Raw genomic sequence first — 20,362 nt, 5'->3', positions numbered from 1 at the left:
CCCCCCCCCCCCCCGAACCCACGAAACCAAGATCATGACCCGAGCTGAAACCAAGAGTTGGACACCCAACCGACTGAGCCACCCAGGTACCCCAAGAATTTTTGCAATTTGTATTCCTAATAATTATTATATAAACTGCAATCATGTGTTAAATGTTACTAGTTTTTATTTAGAAGTTAAAGAGTGTTAAGAAGTTAAAGTGACATGCTTACTAATTCTGGTTTCATGACTTCCTGTCTCTGAACTATGGATAATCTCTGGGTATGTCCTCAGTCCATGGTTTTTACATAGATGCTCATGATGTAAACTCCCTACTGAATGCTAAAGACTCCCAAAGTTGACTTCCAGCCCTGACCTGACCTGGTGTTACCAATTCTTAATCTAGGCTTCTTACTGGCATCTCCACATTGGATATTCCATTAGCAATTCAAACTCTATGTATAAAATATAATAAAATATTATGAACAGCCTGACCAATGTCAGAGAAAAAGCATTTTGTCTTGTTCACTCTCTGGAGTTATGTTTACATTGTTGGGTTTTTTAAAAAATATTTTATTTTTTTTTAAGTTTATTTATTTATTTTGAGAGGTGGTGGGGGGGTGGGGGGAGGCACGCTTCAGGGCAAGGCTGCAAGATCATGACCTGGGCCGATATCAAGAGTCGTATTCTTAACCAACAGAGTCACCCAGGCACGCCTAAAGATTTTTATGTTTAAGTAAGCTCTCCACCCAACGTGGGGCTTGAACCTACAACCTGGAGATCTAGTGTTATATGCTCTATGGACTGAGCCAGCAGACACCCCTGGAGCTATATTTACTTTGAATACATTCTTCTGTGAACTGTTCTCTTACGTGAATTATCCTGACTGGGCCTTGGGGACAGCAAGGAGGATGAGATTGTCTATCAGGCCTCACCAAAGTCTCACTCTTGAGGTTTGATTAATTTTTCATCATTGCAGCTGATGTGCTTTTTTTTTTTTTTTTAAGGCTTTGTAGTTGTAGAATGTTACCAGCAGAGGGAGATAGTTTCTTACAATTTTGTTATATTTGCCATTGCACCTTCACAAAGGAATTAGTTGGACATTCCTGAGACTGAATTTTCCAGGCGAGCAGAAAGATAGAGACCTTGGAAACCATTTGAGCATGTTGCAAAGGAAATAGCTTTTGTTCCATTAAGGCTGGACACCAGCCCTAGGTATAGACCCCTTGTGACCTTGGACAAGTCCCTTCCTCATCTGTAAAATGAGGGGATGGGACCAAATAAGTTCTGAAATCGAGGAAGTGGTGGTGATTTTCTTCGATCAGGGGGAAAGTCCAAGAAGTTGCAGTAGTGGTACATGTAGATATTAGCAGATATCCTAAAACATGAGTTTCTCTTTCCTGTGAAATACATTTGATACACTATTCACATTTGGGACTTGTACTCAGAACTGCAGGCACCTTTGATACATCAGATAAAACACTCTGATATGTGATAGGAATTAAGAGCAAAGCCCATAGTGAGGAAACTTTCCATCTAATGCACAAACTGATGCTAGGTAGACAGTTGTGTTAAGAAATAAATGGGGGGCGCCTGGGTGGCGCAGTCTGTTAAGCGTCCGACTTCAGCCAGGTCATGATCTCGCGGTCTGTGAGTTCGAGCCCCGCGTCGGGCTCTGGGCTGATGGCTCGGAGCCTGGAGCCTGTTTCCGATTCTGTGTCTCCCTCTCTCTCTCTCTGCCCCTCCCCCGTTCATGCTCTGTCTCTCTCTGTCCCAAAAATAAATAAACGTTGAAAAAAAAAATTTAAAAAAATAAATAAATAAATAAATAAAATAAAAAAAAAAGAAATAAATGGGAAAGCAAGCGAAAGAAAGAAAGAAAGAAAGAAAGAAAGAAAGAAAGAAAGAAACATCTTACCAATATTTAAAGTGTACATTACATGCCTTTTGACCCAGCAGTTGCATTTCTAGAAAATTTCCCTGTGGATACATTTGCTCATATGCAAATAACAAAAGTACAAGGATATGCTTTGCTACTTTGTTTATACTCACAAAACAGTAGAGACAAATGTCCACCTCTAGAGAATTTATTTTAAAAATATATGAGGGGCACCTGGGTGGCTCAGTCAGTTAAGCGTCCGACTTCAGCTCAGGTCATGATCTCACAGTTCATGAGTTCGAGCCCCGCATTGGGCTCTGTGCTGACAGCTCAGAGCCTGGAGCCTGTTTCAGATTCTGTGTCTCCCTCTCTCTGCCCCTCCCCCATTCACACTCTGTCTCTGTCTCAAGAATAAATAAACATTAAAAAAATTAAAAAATATAAAATCAAATTAAAAAAAATAAAAAATATATGGTACAGGGCATCTGGGATGTCTGGGTGGCTCAGTCGGTTAAGCGTCCGACTTCGGCTCAGGTCATGATTGCATGGGCCGTGGGTTCGAGCCCCGTGTCAGGCTCTGTGCTGACAGCTCCGAGCCTGAAGCCTGCTTCGGATTCTGTGCCTCCTTCTCTCTCTGCCCCTCCCCCGCTTGCACTCTGTCTCTCTGTCTCAAAAATAAACATTAAAAAAAATTGGGGGGTACCTGGGTGACTTAGTCGGTTGGGCGTCTGACTTTGGCTCAGGTCATGATCTCATGGTTCGTGGGTTCAAGCCCTGTGTGGGGCTCTGTGCTGACAGCTCGGAGCCTGGAGCTTGCTTCGGATTCTGTGTCTCCCTCTTTCTCTGCCCCTCTCCCGCTCATGCTCTGTCTCTCTCTCTCTCAAAAATAAATAAGCATTCTTTTAAAATTATTATTTAAAAAAGGCAGCAAGGTAAAGAGCAGCATGCATAGCTTGCTGCTATTTTTATTTATTTATTTGTTTATTTATTTATATATTGTATGTGTGTGCTTGTTTTGCTTTTTAAAGTAATCTCTACCCCAAACGTGGGACTCACAGCCTGGAGATCCAGAGACATATGCTTTTCCCACTGAGCCAACCAGGAGCCCCTATATGTGTATGTGTTTGTTGGCGTGTACATCTCTGGAAAGATACAAGGAATTTGTAACGGTAGTTGCTTTGGTGGAGGAAAGAGGTAGCTAGGGGACTGGTACGATGGATTTAATTTTTGTATGTCCTTTTGCACCCTTTGAATGTTGCTCTATGTTTACAGCTTACTTACTCTACACGGGTATATACATGAGAAATTAATTTCAGTAGTTGATTACTGGAATCAACTCTGGAGGAAAACTTTTCTTTTACGCTTATTAGAGAGGCGACAGCCAGCCCTCTCGTCTCTTGTCTCATTGTATTCAATCATATCCCAATTGGCCTTCACCCTGCAGAGAGATTATTCTAAAATACTATTTTCATCACATAGCCTCCCTACCCCCAAACCTCCATGACATAGAAGTTAATATCCAGTTTTCCTGCTGATATTTCAGACCATATATAAACTGGCCTCAATCTTCTGTCCTCCTGTTTGTCAGAAGCAACATTGTATAGGGTTCAATAACCAAGGTTTTGAGGCTCAACACCACTCATCATCAGGGAAATGCAAATCAAAACCACAGACGCCACCTCACATTTGTCAAAATGGCTGCTATGAAAAAGAAAAGAAATACCAAGTATTGGTGAGGAAGTGGAGAAAAATGGAGCCCTTGTGCACTATGGGAGGGAATGTAAATGGGTGCAGCCACTGTGGAAAACAGTATGGGTGTTTCTCAAAAAATCAAAAATAGAGCTACCATAACATCTAGCAATTCCACTTCTGGGGATCTATCCAAAGAAAACGAAAACATTACTTCAAAAACATACATGCATCCTTATGTTCATTGAAGCATTATTTATAATAGCTAAGTGTCCATTGATAGATGAACTGATACAGGTGTGATATATTTGTACAATTGGATATTACTCAGCCATAAAAAAAAAAAATTCAATTTTGCCATCTGTGACAACATGGATGGACCTAGAGGCTATTATGCTAAATGAACTAAGTCAGAGAAAGACAAATACCGTGTGATTTCAGTTTTTTATTTTGAGGGAGCGCACACATGCGTGTGCAAGTGGGAGAGGGGAGGAGAGAGAGACACACACACACAGGGACCGAGAGAGAGAAAGCGAGAATACCAAGCAGGATCTGCACTGTCAGCACGGAGCCCGACTTGGGGCTCAATCACAAACTGGGAGATCATGACCCGAGCCGAAATCAACAGTTGGATGTTTCACCAACTGAGCCAACCAGGCACCCTTGTATCATTTCACTTACATGTGGGATCTAAAAAACAAACCAGGGACATCTAGCTGGCTCAGTCAGTGGAGCACGGGACACTTGATCTTGCTTGGGTTGTGGGTTCAAGCCCACATTAGGTGTAGAGATGACTTAAAAATAATTAAATAAACTTGAAAAATTAAAAAACAAAACAAATGAACAAACAAAACAGAACAGAAAGAAATTGATAGATACAGAGAAAAATCTGGTGGTTGCCGGAGGGATGGGTCAGAGAGTGGGCAAAATAGGAGAAGGGGACCACAAGGTACAGACTTCTAGTTATAAAACAAGACACAGGGATACAATGTACAATCGGGAATATAGTTAAAAATATGTAACAACTCTGTGGTAACACTAACACATAGTAGATATATTGTGGTGATCGCTTTGCAATGTATACACATTTTGAATCATTATATCATATACCTGAAACCAACATAATGTTGTGTGTCAAACTGAGCTTTAGAAAAAAGTGCTGGAGGCACCCTTGTTGGCTCAGCCAGTTGAGCTCAGGTCATGATCTCTCCGTTTGTGGGTTTAAGCCCTGCATCAGGCTCTATGCTGACAGCTTAGAGCCTGGAGCTTGTTTCAGATTCTGTGTCTCCCTCTCTCTCTGCCCATCCCCCGCTCATGCTCTGTCTCTCTCAAAAATAAATAAACATTAAAAATTTTTTTTTAAATTAAAAATAGGGGCGCCTGGGTGACTCAGTCGGTTGAGCGTCCGCCTTTGGCTCAGGTCATGATCTCGCAGTCTGTGAGTTCGAGCCCTGCATCGGGCTCTGTGCTGACAGCTGGGAGCCTGGAGCCTGCTTCGGATTCTGTGTCTCCCTCTCTCTCTCTGCCCCTCCCCCACTCATGCTCTCTCTCTGTCTCAGAAATAAATAAACATTAAAAATTTTTTTTAATTAAAAATAAAAAAAAGTTCTGGAGATGGATGGTGGTGATGGTTCCACAATATGAATGCACTTAATACCAACAAATGCTACACTTAAAAAGGATAGGATAGTAAATGTTGTTTCCAAAAAAATTGGAAAAAATAATTAACAAAATTAACAACAACAACAACAAAGGCTTTGACGTAAAACCACCTGGGTTCAGACCTCTGCCTGTGATCATGGGTTCAGCTACTTAATCTCTGTATGCCTCAGCTTCTTTTTTCTTTTCTTTTTTTTTAAAGATTTTATTTAAAATATGTTTTTTCACGTTTATTTATTTTTGAGACAGAGAGAGACAGAGCATGAATGGGGGAGGGTCAGAGAGAGGGAGACACAGAATCTGAAACAGGCTCCAGGCTCTGAGCTGTCAGCCCAGAGCCCGACGCGGGGCTCAAACTCATGGACCGCGAGATCATGACCTGAGCTGAAGTCGGACGCTCAACCGACTGAGCCACCCAGCGCCCCTAAAGATTTTATTTTTAAGTAATCTCTGCACTCAATGTGGGGCTTGAACTCACAACCCCAAGATCAAGCGTTGCATGCTTCACTGACTGAGCCAGCCAGGCGTCCCTCCTCAGTTTCATCAGCTGCAAAATAAGCACAAAATGGCCCCTACTTAGCAGTTTGACTCATAAGACCAAACAATATACATCAGCTGTGATTATTTTTGACAATTTTGTTTTAATGATAATACTTTCATTCTTATCGCAATTTATCCTTTCATGTTGGTTTATTTACTTGCTTATTGTCTGTCTCTCCCAGTAACGTAGGGGACTTCCATGGGTTCCTCCACGAATATATTTAAAAATATAGGGGCGCCTGGGTGGCTCAGTCGGTTGAGCGTCCGACTTCAGCTCAGGTCACGATCTCACGGTTTGTGAGTTCGAGCCCCGCGTCAGGCTCTGGGATGATGGCTCAGAGCCTGGAGCCTGCTTCCGATTCTGTGTCTCCCTCTCTCTCTGCCCCTCCCCCATTCATGCTCTGTCTCTCTCTGTCTCAAAAATAAATAAACATTAAAAAAAAAAATTTTTAAAAATATATTACCAGGGGCACCTGGATGGCTCAATCAGTTAAGCGACTGACTCTCAATTTTGGCTCAGGTCACGATCTCACGGTTGTGAGATTGAATCCTGTGTCAGGCTCTGCACTGGCAGAACCTACTTGGAATTCTCTCTCTCTTCCTCTTCCTCTGCCCTTCCCCACTTGTATGTGCACACGTGCATGCATGCTCTCTTTCTCGACATAAATAAACATTTAAATAAAATAAATAAAAATATATTACTATACATATTACATGGTTTGGCATATAGTAGGCACTCACTAAATATTTGCTGACTGCATGCTCTCTCAGTTGGCAAATTCCCAATGTGTTCACTTATTCAACACATATTTAGCAAGTCTCTACTGTATGCCAATCTCTGTATTAGATAATAAAGCTGTGAACAAAACAGAGCAGTATCTGTTGTCTTTGAGCTAGGAGACTCAGGGTGGAGTAGTTCTATGTTTTAACCTGTTCTAACATGATCGAGCAGTTCCAAACCAATCCGGGCATCAGAAGCCCTAGAAAGTTTTAGAAAAAGTCTGAAGTGGGGTCTGAGGCCAGCCCTGGAACCTGCATTTTTAAAAGGAAGGAGTTAGTAGCCAGCTCAGTGTTTCTAACATTGAGCTCTATAGAGTACTTTGGTGGGTGGTAGGATTAGTCACAAACTCTATGGCAATTTTTATGCTTGGGTTTTTAATGACAAGATCACATATATTATATTATATTATATTATATTATATTATATTATATTATATTATATTAATTACATGCTTATTTATTTTTGAGAAGGAGCAAGCAGGGGAGGGGCAGAGAGAGAGGGAGAGAGAGAGAATCCCAAGCAGGTTCAGCACTGTCAGTGCAGAGCGCGATGGGGGGGGCTCGAACTCATAAACCGCGAGATCCTGACCTGAGCCGAAATCAAGTCAGTGACTTAACTGAGCCATCCACGTGCTCTTTAATGACAGTATTTTACGATTTCTTTTACCAGTTGCAATTGCCAAATTTCTCTTACACAGTGACATTTCCATGTTTCCTACCTGAAAGACTTGAGGGTTTTTTTTTTTAACCTTTTAATGTTTACTTACTTATTTTGAGAGAGAGAGAGGGAGAGCAAACGGGGGAGGAGCAGAGAGAGAGGGAGAACAAGAATCCCCATCAGACTCTCCACCGTCAGTGCAGTCACCGACATGGGGCTCAAACCCACAAACTGCAAGATCATGCTCTGAGTCGAAATCAAGAGTCAGATGCTTAACCGACTGCACCACCCAGGCGCCCCAAGACTTGAGTTTCTTAAATCGGTGTTTCTCATGCTGGGATTCGGTGAGTGTATCCCCAGGGGTTTCTGCATTATTCAAGTTTGAGGAACACAGATCCAGTGCCTTCTGAGGCTGACCCAAATCTCCTCAGTAGCACCTTGCCCTCCCTACTTGAGAGGGGACTTGGGTTCTGACCCAGACCTATGTCCTAAGAGGTGTCCCAGAAGGCCCGCTTTATTCCAGAGTGGTGGGCTGGCAGCTTAAGACTCCTCCAGTCTCAGGTACAAGGGGTGTAGACTGAAACCCTTGGGCTCTGGCATTTCCTTAGACCACGCATGAGTTCATGAAGATTCTCACCTATACACCAGGTTGCTCCCTTGGAAGGGGTACTTTGCTGGACCCCGCCGCCTGGTGACAGTGATACCGTAAAGTATTGGAGCTTGTGAATCATATATGCCTATTCTGTCTTGCTTCCCCCACCTTCACCCTGCCCCTCAGATGTGTGGCCTTGAGAAAATATACTCATACGACTCTGCACCTCAGTTTTCCTCATCTGATAAATGGAGCTGTAGGAACAAGTCACACAGCGGTTGCTTCCGTTAAGGGACACCTCGACTGCCCGATCAAGGCACGTTGTTTCCCTTCTTCAGTTGACATCCAAGAGTACTTCCATTCACCACTGCCCTCCCTTGCTCTCATCAGGCCTCCGGGGGTCCAAATGAGGTAATTCCAGGCCAGGGGTCTATCAGTCCCAAGCCTCTGGGAAAACTGCCCAGTTGCCCCTAGGCAGTGCCAGAGAGGGTGGGTGCAGCTCTGAGGTCGGTGCCAGGGACCCAAAGAAGGCGGGCGCAGAAGCGCGACCCTTCTTGACTCCAGCTTCACACCCGCAGGCGGCGTTCTAACCCCTGGAGAACCTCTGCCCAGGACCGCAACCCTTCCCAACATGGCCGCACCATCAGGCCGCCTCGCGCGGGGCCGCCGCGCTTACGTATGTGCGAGCGCCTCCTCCGCGCCGGCCCCCGGCGCATGCGCATTCCGCGCTGTCTTCTCCCGGCCAGAGCAGCAGCGGCGGCGGCGGCGGCGTTTGAGTGGAGGAAGATGGCGGCTCCGGGCGGTTCGGGGTCCCGCCAGCTGTGAGGCGCTTGAGTGCGGCAAGCGCGGCCTGAGGCGAAGCGCCTCTGCTCTGGCCCTGTCCCCGGCTCCCTCATCGCCGTCGCCAGCGGCGCGAACCCGAGAGCGTGGCGCGGGCTGGGCCAGGTGAGGCCTCTCCCCCTCCTGGGGCCGCGGCGGGGAGCCGGCGCCTTCTGCCCTTTATGCCCCAGGCCCGCAGGGGGCAGGGGGCGTCCCGGGTCCCGCGCTGGACGCGCATCCTGCGCGGGGGTCGGTGCTGGCTGGCCTGGGGGCCTTGCTGTCGTCATCCTCGGCCTCCCTGGGTTGGGCAGGGAGGAGGAGTGCCCCTTTCCACCCGGCCCCTCTCCTCAAGCAGGGCGGTACACGTCCCCTCGCCGGGGCCACGAAAGGGGATCTGACCGGAGCAAGGATGGCTGTAAGGGTGTCAGGTAATCTTTCGCCCAGCCCCGGAATCCCGTAACGCCTTGCGCCGAGGAGCCGGAGCCCGGTGCCTTCCAAAATTGGGGCTGCGGCGAGGGGGCCAGCGTCTTTGAAGCTGAAGCTGCAAAGGAAAGATTTTAGAACTGGCTTTGAAAAATTAGACGCAAGCAGCCGGTCTCACCGCCTAGCTTTTCGAGGGTTCCTCCGGCGAAGTGGGAACCGCGGGTCTCCTTGCTTGAGACAGCCATCCACGTTGTGACTGAGAATTGTGCAAAGGGGACGGTGCAGGGTGGGAACGGGTCTGTAAGCGGAGAACAGCCCGTTCTGAGATCTTCGTGGTCTCTGCAGGCTCACTTAGGTGCTAGTGAAGCCTTCGTTTGTTTGAAACCTTTGTATTTTTGGGATTTGGCGTAGCCGGTTGCCTTTTGTCTGTTAAATCTCCCCGAATTTTATTAGGAAAATAAAAGCTGCTTTTCTTAATTGCCGAAGTCTTCGGAGTTTCGATGGTGGGATTCTGATTGCTCGGGGTGAAGATTCAGACACCTTACCAGTTCGCGCTTGCTGGCAGGGGCCTTGTGCTATGCCTGTTATTCCTTTCTGAGAGTAAGTTTTTGTTGTTGTGCAATTGCTAATTTGGAGATTCTGATTTCGTTTATCTCACGCTGGGAAGCCGGTTTGAAGCCTTGTGGTCTCTTCCTTGAAGGATGATGGAATCAGTTGGAATTGTGCTATATGGGCGTTTGTTGAGGCGATGGCTTTGGGCTTGGACACACCGACTACCTTTGTAACTTAAATTTGCTTTGCTTATGTTTAAAATGATGACATCATAGGTAAAGGGAGAAGGAAATTAGAGGGGGAAATGCCCCATTTAGAACTGAACATTTACCATGCATCCTGAAAAAAAAAACAAATAAAATGCATCCTGTAGCTTTTACAGCGAGTAGTGACTCTCTGTGTCAGATTCCTAACTTTGTGCATATTCATGTGTCTAATCTGATTGGGTGTCCTTTGTATTGTGTGTTGTCATTTTATACCCTGTAAACTGTTTGCTTTTGACAAACCCAGTATGAATCTTAATCTACGTCGACCACGGATGTTTCCTTTACTTCAAAAAGCTTTTAACTGTTAAAATGACAACTGTTTGGTTTAATATTAGCTAATTCTTTGTTTTTTTTTTCCTTAAAGCCTTTCCCATAGAAATTTGTAGATTTTCTTAGTGCCTTCCATAAGGACGTAAACGTGAGCAGATAACGTCTTCATCATAGAAAATTTGAGAGCCACTTTACATTTCAATTTGCTAATGAAGAGTCATGAAATTAATGCAGTAAAAGATCCCGATCGTTTGACATTATGCATCTTGGCATAATGTGTTGCATTGTTGTGCTAAATCATCACCAGGTATTGATGCAACTTCATGACATCCATGACATCATTCATTCTCCAGCGTTTGGCCTTTTGCAATTCTTTACCCTTCCAGAGTCACGAAAAGAATAGGATCAGGGGGAAAAAAATAGCTTAGGATGCTCTTTACTGTCTGATTTCTAAGAGCCTTTGTGTAACGCTGCTTTATGTAGTTAAAACTCTCCTGTACGATTCAGGGTGGTGTGTGATTCCTACCTATTATGAAGAGCAGACACGGAAAATGCTAATAAAACCTCTGGGTTTTACAAGAATATTGAGGTCCCAAGGAGAAGGTATTTCAAAGATGAACACATGCGTGATTATCTTTTGTGATTTTAGGGTTGTTTTAGTCTGTGCATTAACAATTCTTTATAAAACCAGAAGCTGTCTGGTTAACTAATGCCTTTTCCACTCCCAAGATTGTTACGTGAGTCAAAAGAGGTGATGTTTTGTGAAAGTTCTTTGTGAAATAAAAGGTAAACGTAAGATTGATTATTCGATGATCGGTTTCATGAAAATCCCTACCGAGGGCCCTCTAAATATGCTGGGCATTTTGGGAAGTAGGCACTAATGATTCTAAGATAAGACACCTTTTGATCTCAAGTTGCCTATAGTCTGGTTGGGGAGCCGGACAAGGAAACTGGTTAAGTATATTGTAGCGTAAGAAGTGAGAAGTGCACAAAATCCAACCAAGGGAGTCAAGGAAGGCTTCTCAGGACCAGGATTACTCCCCATTCTTTCCTGTTGCTGCAGAAAAATCTGCCTTTTGTGAGTGACTTGCTTTTTATGAGACCTTAAAATTTTTTTTATTGTGAGTTCTTTCCCCCTTTTATTCATTCAGTGTCATGACACCTCCCACACAGTATGCCCCAGGTATGATTTCTGCATTCTCAAAAATCCAACAGAGTCTTGGGAGAACCTGAGAGTGAGTCATACACCAGGCAGCAAACACAAACATTGCAGCTGCAGTTAAAATATCTCAGATTACTGAATGGTGACAACATTGGAGTGGTGCTGTTTTTGTTTTTGTTTTCTAAACTGGCACAAGAAGTACTGTATGATTTTATTTACTTTGATCATGTTTGGTTAATGTTTAGTTGTGAGTCCCTTAGAATCTTGATTGTAAGTGGTTATTGGTACTGTCTCCCTTCTCCCAGTAATAAATTAAGTGAGAAAGTCCTTTGCCTTTTTGGGTGAAGTTGATAATTTAAACCAGAACTATACTAAGCTATTTTGTAGAATCTACTCACGTAGATTGAGATTGCTTAGAATCTGTGATACTGAGTTTCTGCATCCCAATACAGTTCCTCATCTTAGTACTGTGGTAGTTTTATAATTAATTAAGCATGTTGTCCCATATGTTGCGAAAATTTTGAGTTTTTGGATGTGTAGAATCTTTGGTGCAGTATTAATTGAATATTTACAATTTGGTAACACTCATGTTTACATGTTACCATGTAAACACTCAACACTAAAAATGAGGGCTTTAATGCTGTGGTTGACAGAAAAGTGAAAGTGATGTGTTCACTTATTTTTTTTGTAATTGTGAGTTTGTTACATGTACAAGGACAATGGACAAGTCATTTAAAAGTTGCCCAGGGGTGCCTAGCTGGCTCAGTTGGTAGAGCATGGGATTCTTGATCTCGGGATTGTGAGTTCCAGCCCCATGTTGGGTGTAGAGATTGCTTTACAAAAATAAAATATTTTTAAAAACTTGCCCAGTATTGGGGCACCTGGCTGGATCATTTGGAAGAGCATGCAACTCTTGATTTGGGGGTTGTGAGTTCAAGCCCCACATTGGGCATATAGCTTACTGTAAGCCCCCCCCCCCCCAAAAAAAAGTGTTGGAAAAAGAAACTAAATTGTTTTTAGTGACCTTCTAAATGTCTTATAAAATTATGACTTAGTGGTATTCCTGTAGTTTAATTTTACACTTCCTTACTCATGCATGTATTAGAAGGCAAATTTGCTTTGAATTTTGATTTGTTCTGTATGGAATTTCTATTTAAAAAAATTTTTTTTACATTTATTTATTTTTTTGAGAGACGGAGAGAGACAGCATGAGCAGGGGAGGGGCAGAGAGAGAGGGAGACGCAGAATCCGAAGCGGGCTCCAGGCTCTGCACTGTCAACACAGAGCCCGATGCGGGGCTCAAACCCACGACCCGTGAGATCATGACCTGAGCCAAAGTCAGACGCTCAACCGACTGAGCCACCCAGCCGCCCCTGGAATTTCTATTTTTTAATTTGTAAAGTTTTCTCCCAAGTTTTTATTTATTTATTTATTTTATTAAAATTAAAAACAAATTATTTAGAGAGAGACAGAGACAGCACAAATTGAGGAGGGGCAGAAAGAGAGGGAGAAAAGAGAGAATCCCATGCAGGCTCTACATGGTCAGCACAGAGCCCACAAAACTGTGAGATCATGACCTGGGCTGAAACCAAGAGTTGGATGCTTAACCAACTGAGCCACCCAAGTGCCCCTTCTCCCAAGTTTTTAATTTAATTTTTTCCAGTGTCACTATGTTTTACTTCCAAAGTGGAAGTAATCTTGTGGTGCTTTGATGCTTGTTTACTTATGATAAATATATAGATATTATATAAAGTATTGGTTGCTCATAAGTTTTTACATAAAATTTTACTTTTCTGGACAGTAACTTATTTTATTTTCCAGTAATAAATAAATTTGAGGTAGTTCAGTTAATTTCAATAAAGGCAAACAAGATTTACATTTCAGCTATTAACATTCCTTTAGAATATTCAATATTGTGGATACTTTTTTAAAAAGTTTATTTATTTTTATAGTTTATTTATTTTGAGAGAGAGAGAGCGAGAGCACTGAAGGGGTAGAGAGAGGGAGAGAAAGAACCATAAGCAGGCTCCACACCATCAATGTGAAGCCTGATGCGGGGCTCAAAGCCACGAACCATGAGATCATGACCCAGGCTGAAATTGAGAGTTGGACACTCTCGATTAGAGTTGGTTGGATTAGCCAACCAGGTGCTCTATTTATTTTTGAGAGAAAGAGAATGCAGGAGAGGGGCAGAGAGGGAGAGAGAGAGAATCTCAGGCAGGCTCCACACCATCAGCCCAGAACCTGATTCGGGGCTCAATTCCACAAACTGGTCTGATCACCTGAGTCGAGATCAAGAGTTGGACACATAACTGACTAAGTCACTCAGACGCCCCAAGGATACTTAAAAAAATTTTTTTTTAATTTTTGAGTAAGCTCTATGCCCATTGTGGGGCTTGAACTCATGACCCTGAGATCAAGTGTCACATGCTTTACCAACTGAGCCAGCCAGGTGCCCCTATTTAGGATATTTTTATTTCAACTATTTTAAGGAATTCATTGGTATGACATTATTCTCAAATTTGTGTTTCCCATGTTATTCTCATTTTATTTAAATTTTTTTTAATGTTTATTTTTTTTAATTTTTTTAACGTTTTTTATTTATTTTTGAGACAGAGAGAGACAGAGCATGAACGGGGGAGGGGCGGAGAGAGAGGGAGACACAGAATCGGAAGCAGGCTCCAGGCTCTGAGCCATCAGCCCAGAGCCCGACGCGGGGCTCGAACTCACGGACCGCGAGATCGTGACCTGAGCCGAAGTCGGCTTAACCGACTGAGCCACCCAGGCGCCCCAATGTTTGTTTATTTTTGAGAGAGAGAGAGAGACAGAGTGTGAGTCAGGGAGGGGCAGAGAGAGAGAGGGAGACACTGAATCTGAAGCAGACTCCAGGCTCTGAGCTGTCAGTGCAGAGCCAAACAAGGGGCTCAAACTCATAAACCACAAGATCATGACCTGAGCCGAAGTCAGACACTTAACCGACTGAGCCATCCAGGCATCCCTTGTTATTCTCATTTTAAATGCTTGGTTCATGTAGGGTGCCTGGTTCCTGGGTGGCTCAGTTGGTTAAGCGTCCAACTTCAGCTCAGATCATGATCTCACAGCTCATGACTTTGAGCCCTGTGTTGTCAGCTCTGCTGACGGTGCAGAGCCTGCTTGGGATTCTCACTCTCTCCCTCTCTCTTTGCTGCTCTGGTCCGTGTACTCTTTCTAAGTAAATAAATAAGTTAAAAAAAAAATAAAGGCTTGATTCATGTTGCTAATTGGGAACAGGAATTTTTTTCCAGAATGAACCTCTTGGTGCATTGTTTGGAGAAAGATTGATTTTTTTTAAAGTTTATTTATTTTGAGAGAGAGCGAGAGAGCACACACACTCATTGGAGAGGGGCAGAGAGAGGGAGAGAGAAAATCCCAAGCAGGGTCTGCACAGTCAGCACGTAGCCCGAGGCGGGGCTTGAACCCACGAACTATGAGACCATAACCTAAGTCGAAGTCAGACACTTAACTGACGGAGCCACCCAGGTGTCCTAAAAACAGTTAAGATGGCGTGTATGTATGTTATGTATGTGTTATCACAATAACACTTTTTTTTTAAATTTTTTTTCAAAGTTTTTAATTTATTTTTGGGACAGAGAGAGAGCGAGCATGAACAGGGGAGGGGCAGAGAGAGAGGGAGACACAGAATCGGAAACAGGCTCCAGGCTCCGAGCCATCAGCCCAGAGCCTGACGCGGGCTCGAACTCATGGACCGCAAGATCGTGACCTGGCTGAAGTCGGACGCTTAACTGACTGCACCACCCAGGCGCCCCATAATAACAATTTTTAAAAAGGTAATTTAATAGTTTGTGTATGCTCTGTAGGATGGCCTGATAACCGTTTATTTCAACATAGTAACTAAGATCCTGGGCTCTGGTCCTAGGTCGACTCAGGCTCATAGTTCTTTTTTCCTTCGATATGGACCTTAGCTTCTCTGTTTTTCATCTATAAAATGAGGATACTGATACCTATGTTGTGGGACAATTAAATGTGGGAATGTATGTGATCATCTTAGCACATTGCTTAGCAAAGAGTAAACAGCCAAATCTTAGACGTTATTATATTGTTTTTTTTTTTTAATGTTTATTTTGAGACACACACACACACACACACACACACACACACACACGGTGTGCATGCGCACATGTCTGGGAGGCTGGATCCCACAACCACAAGATCATGACCCAAGCTGAAATCAAGAGTCGGATGCTCAACCGACTGAACCACCCAGGCACCCCTATTATGCTGTTTGTATGGAACATCGAAACTGGGACAGAGAGGGGTGCCTGGCTGACCCAGTTGGTGGAGCATGCGGCTCTTGATCTTGGGATTGTGAGTTCGAGCCCCAGGTTGGTTGTAGAAGTTACAAAAAATAAATAGCTAGGGCTCCTGGGTGGCTCAATTGATTAAGCATCTGACTTTGGCTTAGGTTATGATCTTGTGGTTCACGAGTTCAAGCCCTGTGTAGGGCTCTGTGCTGACAGCTCAGAGCCTGGAGCCCGCCTTGGATTCTGTGTGTGTGTGTGTGTGTGTGTGTGTGTGTGTGTGTGTGTGTGTGTCTTTCTCTGTCCCTTTCCCACTTGCACTATCTCTCAAAAATAAATAAATGAACATTAAAAAAAATCTTAAAAAAAAAAAAAACATGGTAACTCATTGCCTCTTTCCTCCACGTATCTTTTGAACTCTCTGACCTTCATTGTACCTTGCCTTGCCTCTTGTGTATATTATGCTCATTTGCACAAGAACATTCATCTTCCCAGGTAGGGAGCCTTCTTTTTTTCCTTTTTCATTAACTACTGTCTGCAGCTCTGTATAGTGTCTCCTGTATGCTATACCACTGAACCACTTGTCCTTGCACAATTAGGTTAAAGTTAATATCCAAGATGAAAATTGTGCTAATTAATTTCTGCCAAATAGCTTAAAAGGGATATATCATACAGTGTAATTCATATGTAATATTTTTAGTGCCCTGTTGGCACATTTAGTGCTTATGTATTAGGCACTCAGATATTCATTTAGAATATACTTTTTTTTTTAAATTTCTTTTTTTTTGACGTTTATTTATTTTTGAAACAGAGCATGAACGGGGGAGAGTCAGAGAGAGAGGGAGACACAGAATCTGAAACAGGCTCCAGGCTCTGCGCTGCCAGCACAGAGCCTGACGCGGGGCTCGAAGTCACAGACCGCGAGATCATGACCTGAGCCGAAGTCAGACGCTTAACGGACTGAGCCACCCAGGCGCCCCTAGAATATACTTTTGATTCTTACAGATTTATGTTCCTCATGAGTTTTCTGAGATATTGTGTGATCCCAAGTATCTGTTGAATTTTTCTTGCCTTTTTGCCATTGAATGCTATAATGGGATAGGGAGTAGGGATGGTTCAAGGTAGTAGGGATACAATATACAAAACAGGCAAGGTCTTTAATTTTCTGGATCTTACTTTTGAGATTGGAGAAACCAATTAATGAGTGAACAAAATCTGTGCTGACAGCTCAGAGCCTGGAACCTGCTTTGGATTCTGTGTCTCCACATCTCTCAGCCCCTCCCATGCTCATGCTCTGTCTCCCTCTGTTGCTCAATAATAAATAAACGTTAAAAAACAAACAAACAAACAAACAAACAAACAAACAAACAAACAAAAGTTCCCTATGACCCAGCAATAGCACTGCTAGGAATTTACCCAAGGGATACAGGAGTGCTGATGCATAGGGGCACTTGTCCCCCAATGTTTATAGCAGCACTCTCAACAATAGCCAAATTATGGAAAGAGCCTAAATGTCCATCAACTGATGAATGGATAAAGAAATTGTGGTTTATATACACAATGGAATACTACTTGGCAATGAGAAAAAATGAAAACATGCCATTTGCAGCAACATAGCTGGAACTGGGGGGTATTATGCTAAGTGAAATAAGTCAGTCAGAGAAAGACAGACATCATATGTTTCCACTCATGTGGATCTTGAGAAAGTTAACAAAAGACCATGGGTGAAGAGAAGGGGGAAAAAAAGTTACAAACAGAGGGAGGGAGGCAAACCATAAGAGACTCTTAAATACAGAGAACAAACCGAGGGTGGTTGGGGGGTGGGGGAGAGGGGAAAGGGGGTGATGGGCAGGGAGGAGGGCACCTGTTGGGATGAGCACTGGGTGTTGTATGGAAGCCAATTTGACAATACATTATATTTTTAAAAAGATTAGGTGGTTTAGAGAAGGCCTCCGTAAAAGGGTAATACAGAAGGCTGGAAGACACAAGGCTGAATGTTTAGTGTTCAGTTTTGGGGACAGAGAGAACACAACTGCAGAGGACTAAAGTAGGAACCAGGAACCAATGAGGATTCCTAAATCGCATTTGGCTGTTACTGAGTTTTTGCTTCTTTTTTTTTTTTTTTAATTTTTTTTCAACGTTTTTTATTTATTTTTGGGACAGAGAGACAGAGCATGAACGGGGGAGGGGCAGAGAGAGAGGGAGACACAGAATCGGAAACAGGCTCCAGGCTCTGAGCCATCAGCCCAGAGCCTGACGCGGGGCTCGAACTCACGGACCGCGAGATCGTGACCTGGCTGAAGTCGGACGCTTAACCGACTGCGCCACCCAGGCGCCCCTGAGTTTTTGCTTCTTAATCTGAAACAGCCCACCCCTCACTGACACCCCTCTCCCCTTTTCTTTCCCTAAATGACATTGGGTTTTTGAAGATACCAGTCTGGTTCTCTGATAGACGTTTCCACATTTGTGATTTGTCTTAGTGTTTCCTTGTGTCATTTAACTACTTTATCCCCTTTTAAGACAACTCTAAAGGCTTGATTATATTTATATCTGCAATCCTTTGTCATACCCTATACTCATATCAAACTAGATGTCATGTTTTTCCATGATAATGATGCAAAATTTGATCACTTGGTTAATGTGAAAATCTTGATCTTTGTATTGTAAAGCTTTCCCTTTACAGTGATCAGGTAATCTATGGGGTGGCAATTTAACATAATGTAGTAAGTAAACTGTTTCTCAGCTGTCTTTCACTTGTTGGTTTTAGCATCCATTAATGATCCTTGTTTGAATCAGTTGTTTCATTGGAGGTTGGAGCAGGATGATTATTATTACCCTTGGTTCCACACTTATTAGCTGACAAGGAACCACCAAATGAGAATGAGCTACTAAAAATCTCTCCTAATCAGATAGAGTGTTTAATTCTTTGCTTTTCACTGTAGATTTTCTTAGTAAACAATTGGTCACCCCAGTGGTGGCAAGTAAGTTTCTCTGCTTTTTTCTGCATCACTGTAGGTACATGGATTTTTATTTTTTTTTTAATTTTTTTTTCAACGTTTATTTTATTTTTGGGACAGAGAGAGACAGAGCATGAACGGGCGAGGGGCAGAGAGAGAGGGAGACACAGAATCGGAAACAGGCTCCAGGCTCTGAGCCATCAGCCCAGAGCCCGACGCGGGGCTCGAACTCACGGACCGCGAGCTCGTGACCTGGCTGAAGTCGGACGCTTAACCGACTGCGCCACCCAGGCGCCACTACATGGATTTTTATTTATTCATTATTTCACACTTAGTTGCCGCCATTATTAGTCTTTTTGATGCTAATGCTCTCCCTGGTCTTTGGATTGTTTTCAGTCACAGCAAGATATCCCAGATTCACCTTGTACTGTTCCTGTCCTTGACCTAAATCAGTCATTTTTCTAGGAAGGCCTAGTTTCGTTTATAGGGAATGCCACTAGAAACCCAAGATCTGAGTGCTAGGGATGCTCATCGAGACTGGGTCTTCATTATTTCTGGGTCCTTTGGATGGGCCACTTGGAAAATGTGTTTTGTTTTGTTTTTTTTAGAAATGAGAACTTCATATTGATACTTTCAGTTTAATTTGAACGTATTGCAGTTTTTTTTTCTTTAGATTTTATATTTGTCTCTCCTTAACTGGAAATCTTGGTTTTTAAGTACTGTTCACATTTATTTGCTTTCTCTTCCAATAGACCTAAGAAATTAAAAGATAGATAGTATCTATATTCTAACGAAATTACTGAGGCAAATTTAAGATTCCTTTGTGATTCTTTTTGCCCTTAACATTCTGTCAAGATCCAGTCAAGAGAATGGAAAACGTACTGGGTATTCAAATAGAGGAGATTTAATGTGGAGAATTTGTGATGCAAGACAGTAAAAAAAGAGTCGGGTGTAGCTTAGAGATTCCTAGCTGTAGGATGAAAGTATTATCTCAAGAGTCAGGGGAACTTAAGGGGTAGGTGGTGTTACCAGAACTTTTGAAGAATATGGAGGAGGGGTCACCACCTCAAGCATGCTGCCACTTGCAGAGCCAGGACCATGAGGAGGACTTGCCACGATGTGCCACATGGTTGGGGCCTGGACTGTCCTCTTACCCCTAAGTTTTGTTAGTTCTTAGTTTAGCCTTTTCAGGTTTTTTTTTGGGGGGGGGGCAAGAATCAGCAAATATCTGCATATATTCTTTTTACTCCTTCTTACACAAAAGGTTGCCGTATTATGTCCACTATTCAGCACCTTTCTTGCTGTGTCTTAGTGATCTTGTCATAACGGAGCAGGTAATCCTTAATCATTTTCACAGCATTTTTGTTATGTGGATGTGCTGGATTTGTTCTAGTCAGTCTTTGATAAACATCAGTAAGGAATGCTTTACTGCTGCTCTTTTGAAAATAGATCTTGGCATGGTGTGTTAGAAGGAGCACTGAGACACAGGTTCTGTTTTGTTCCCTTAGGAAGTGGCATGTTTTCTGACCTCAGTTTCTCCTCACTGGTAAAATAAGGGTTCAATTGCTCTATGATCTCTAAGATCTCCTGCTGTATTTTATATTTTTCTGGAAATTTTATTAGCCATTTTTTAATTTTTAAAAATATTTAAAAATGTCTATTTTTGAGAGGGGGGTGAGTGGGGCAGAGAGAGAGAGGGAGAGAGAGGATCCAAAGCAGGCTTTGCGCTGACAGCAGAGAGCCTCATAGGGGCTCGAACCCATGAACCATGAAATCATGACCTGAGCTGAAGTTGGACGCTTAACCAACTGAGCCACTCAGGCACCCTTATTAGCCATA

At 43.2% G+C, this 20,362-nt stretch overlaps 1 protein-coding gene across 1 annotated transcript in view; it reads left to right on the top strand.

Annotated features, from left to right (window-relative positions):
• The first annotated feature begins 8,518 nt into the window (after nucleotides 1-8,518).
• FBXO42 (F-box protein 42) overlaps nucleotides 8,519-20,362 on the top strand; it is a 94,454-nt gene continuing 82,610 nt past the window's right edge. The window contains exon 1 of the mRNA XM_040462386.1: nucleotides 8,519-8,721. The gene's annotated coding sequence lies outside the window, so the exon portion shown is untranslated. The remainder of the gene's footprint in view (nucleotides 8,722-20,362) is intronic.

This window comes from Herpailurus yagouaroundi, unplaced genomic scaffold, assembly GCF_014898765.1.
Source record: "Herpailurus yagouaroundi ecotype Mexico unplaced genomic scaffold, PumYag 77, whole genome shotgun sequence".
Taxonomy (NCBI): Eukaryota; Metazoa; Chordata; class Mammalia; order Carnivora; family Felidae; genus Herpailurus; species Herpailurus yagouaroundi.
The sequence above is the reverse complement of the archived record's forward strand: the minus strand, read 5'-3'. Positions and strand labels throughout refer to the sequence as shown.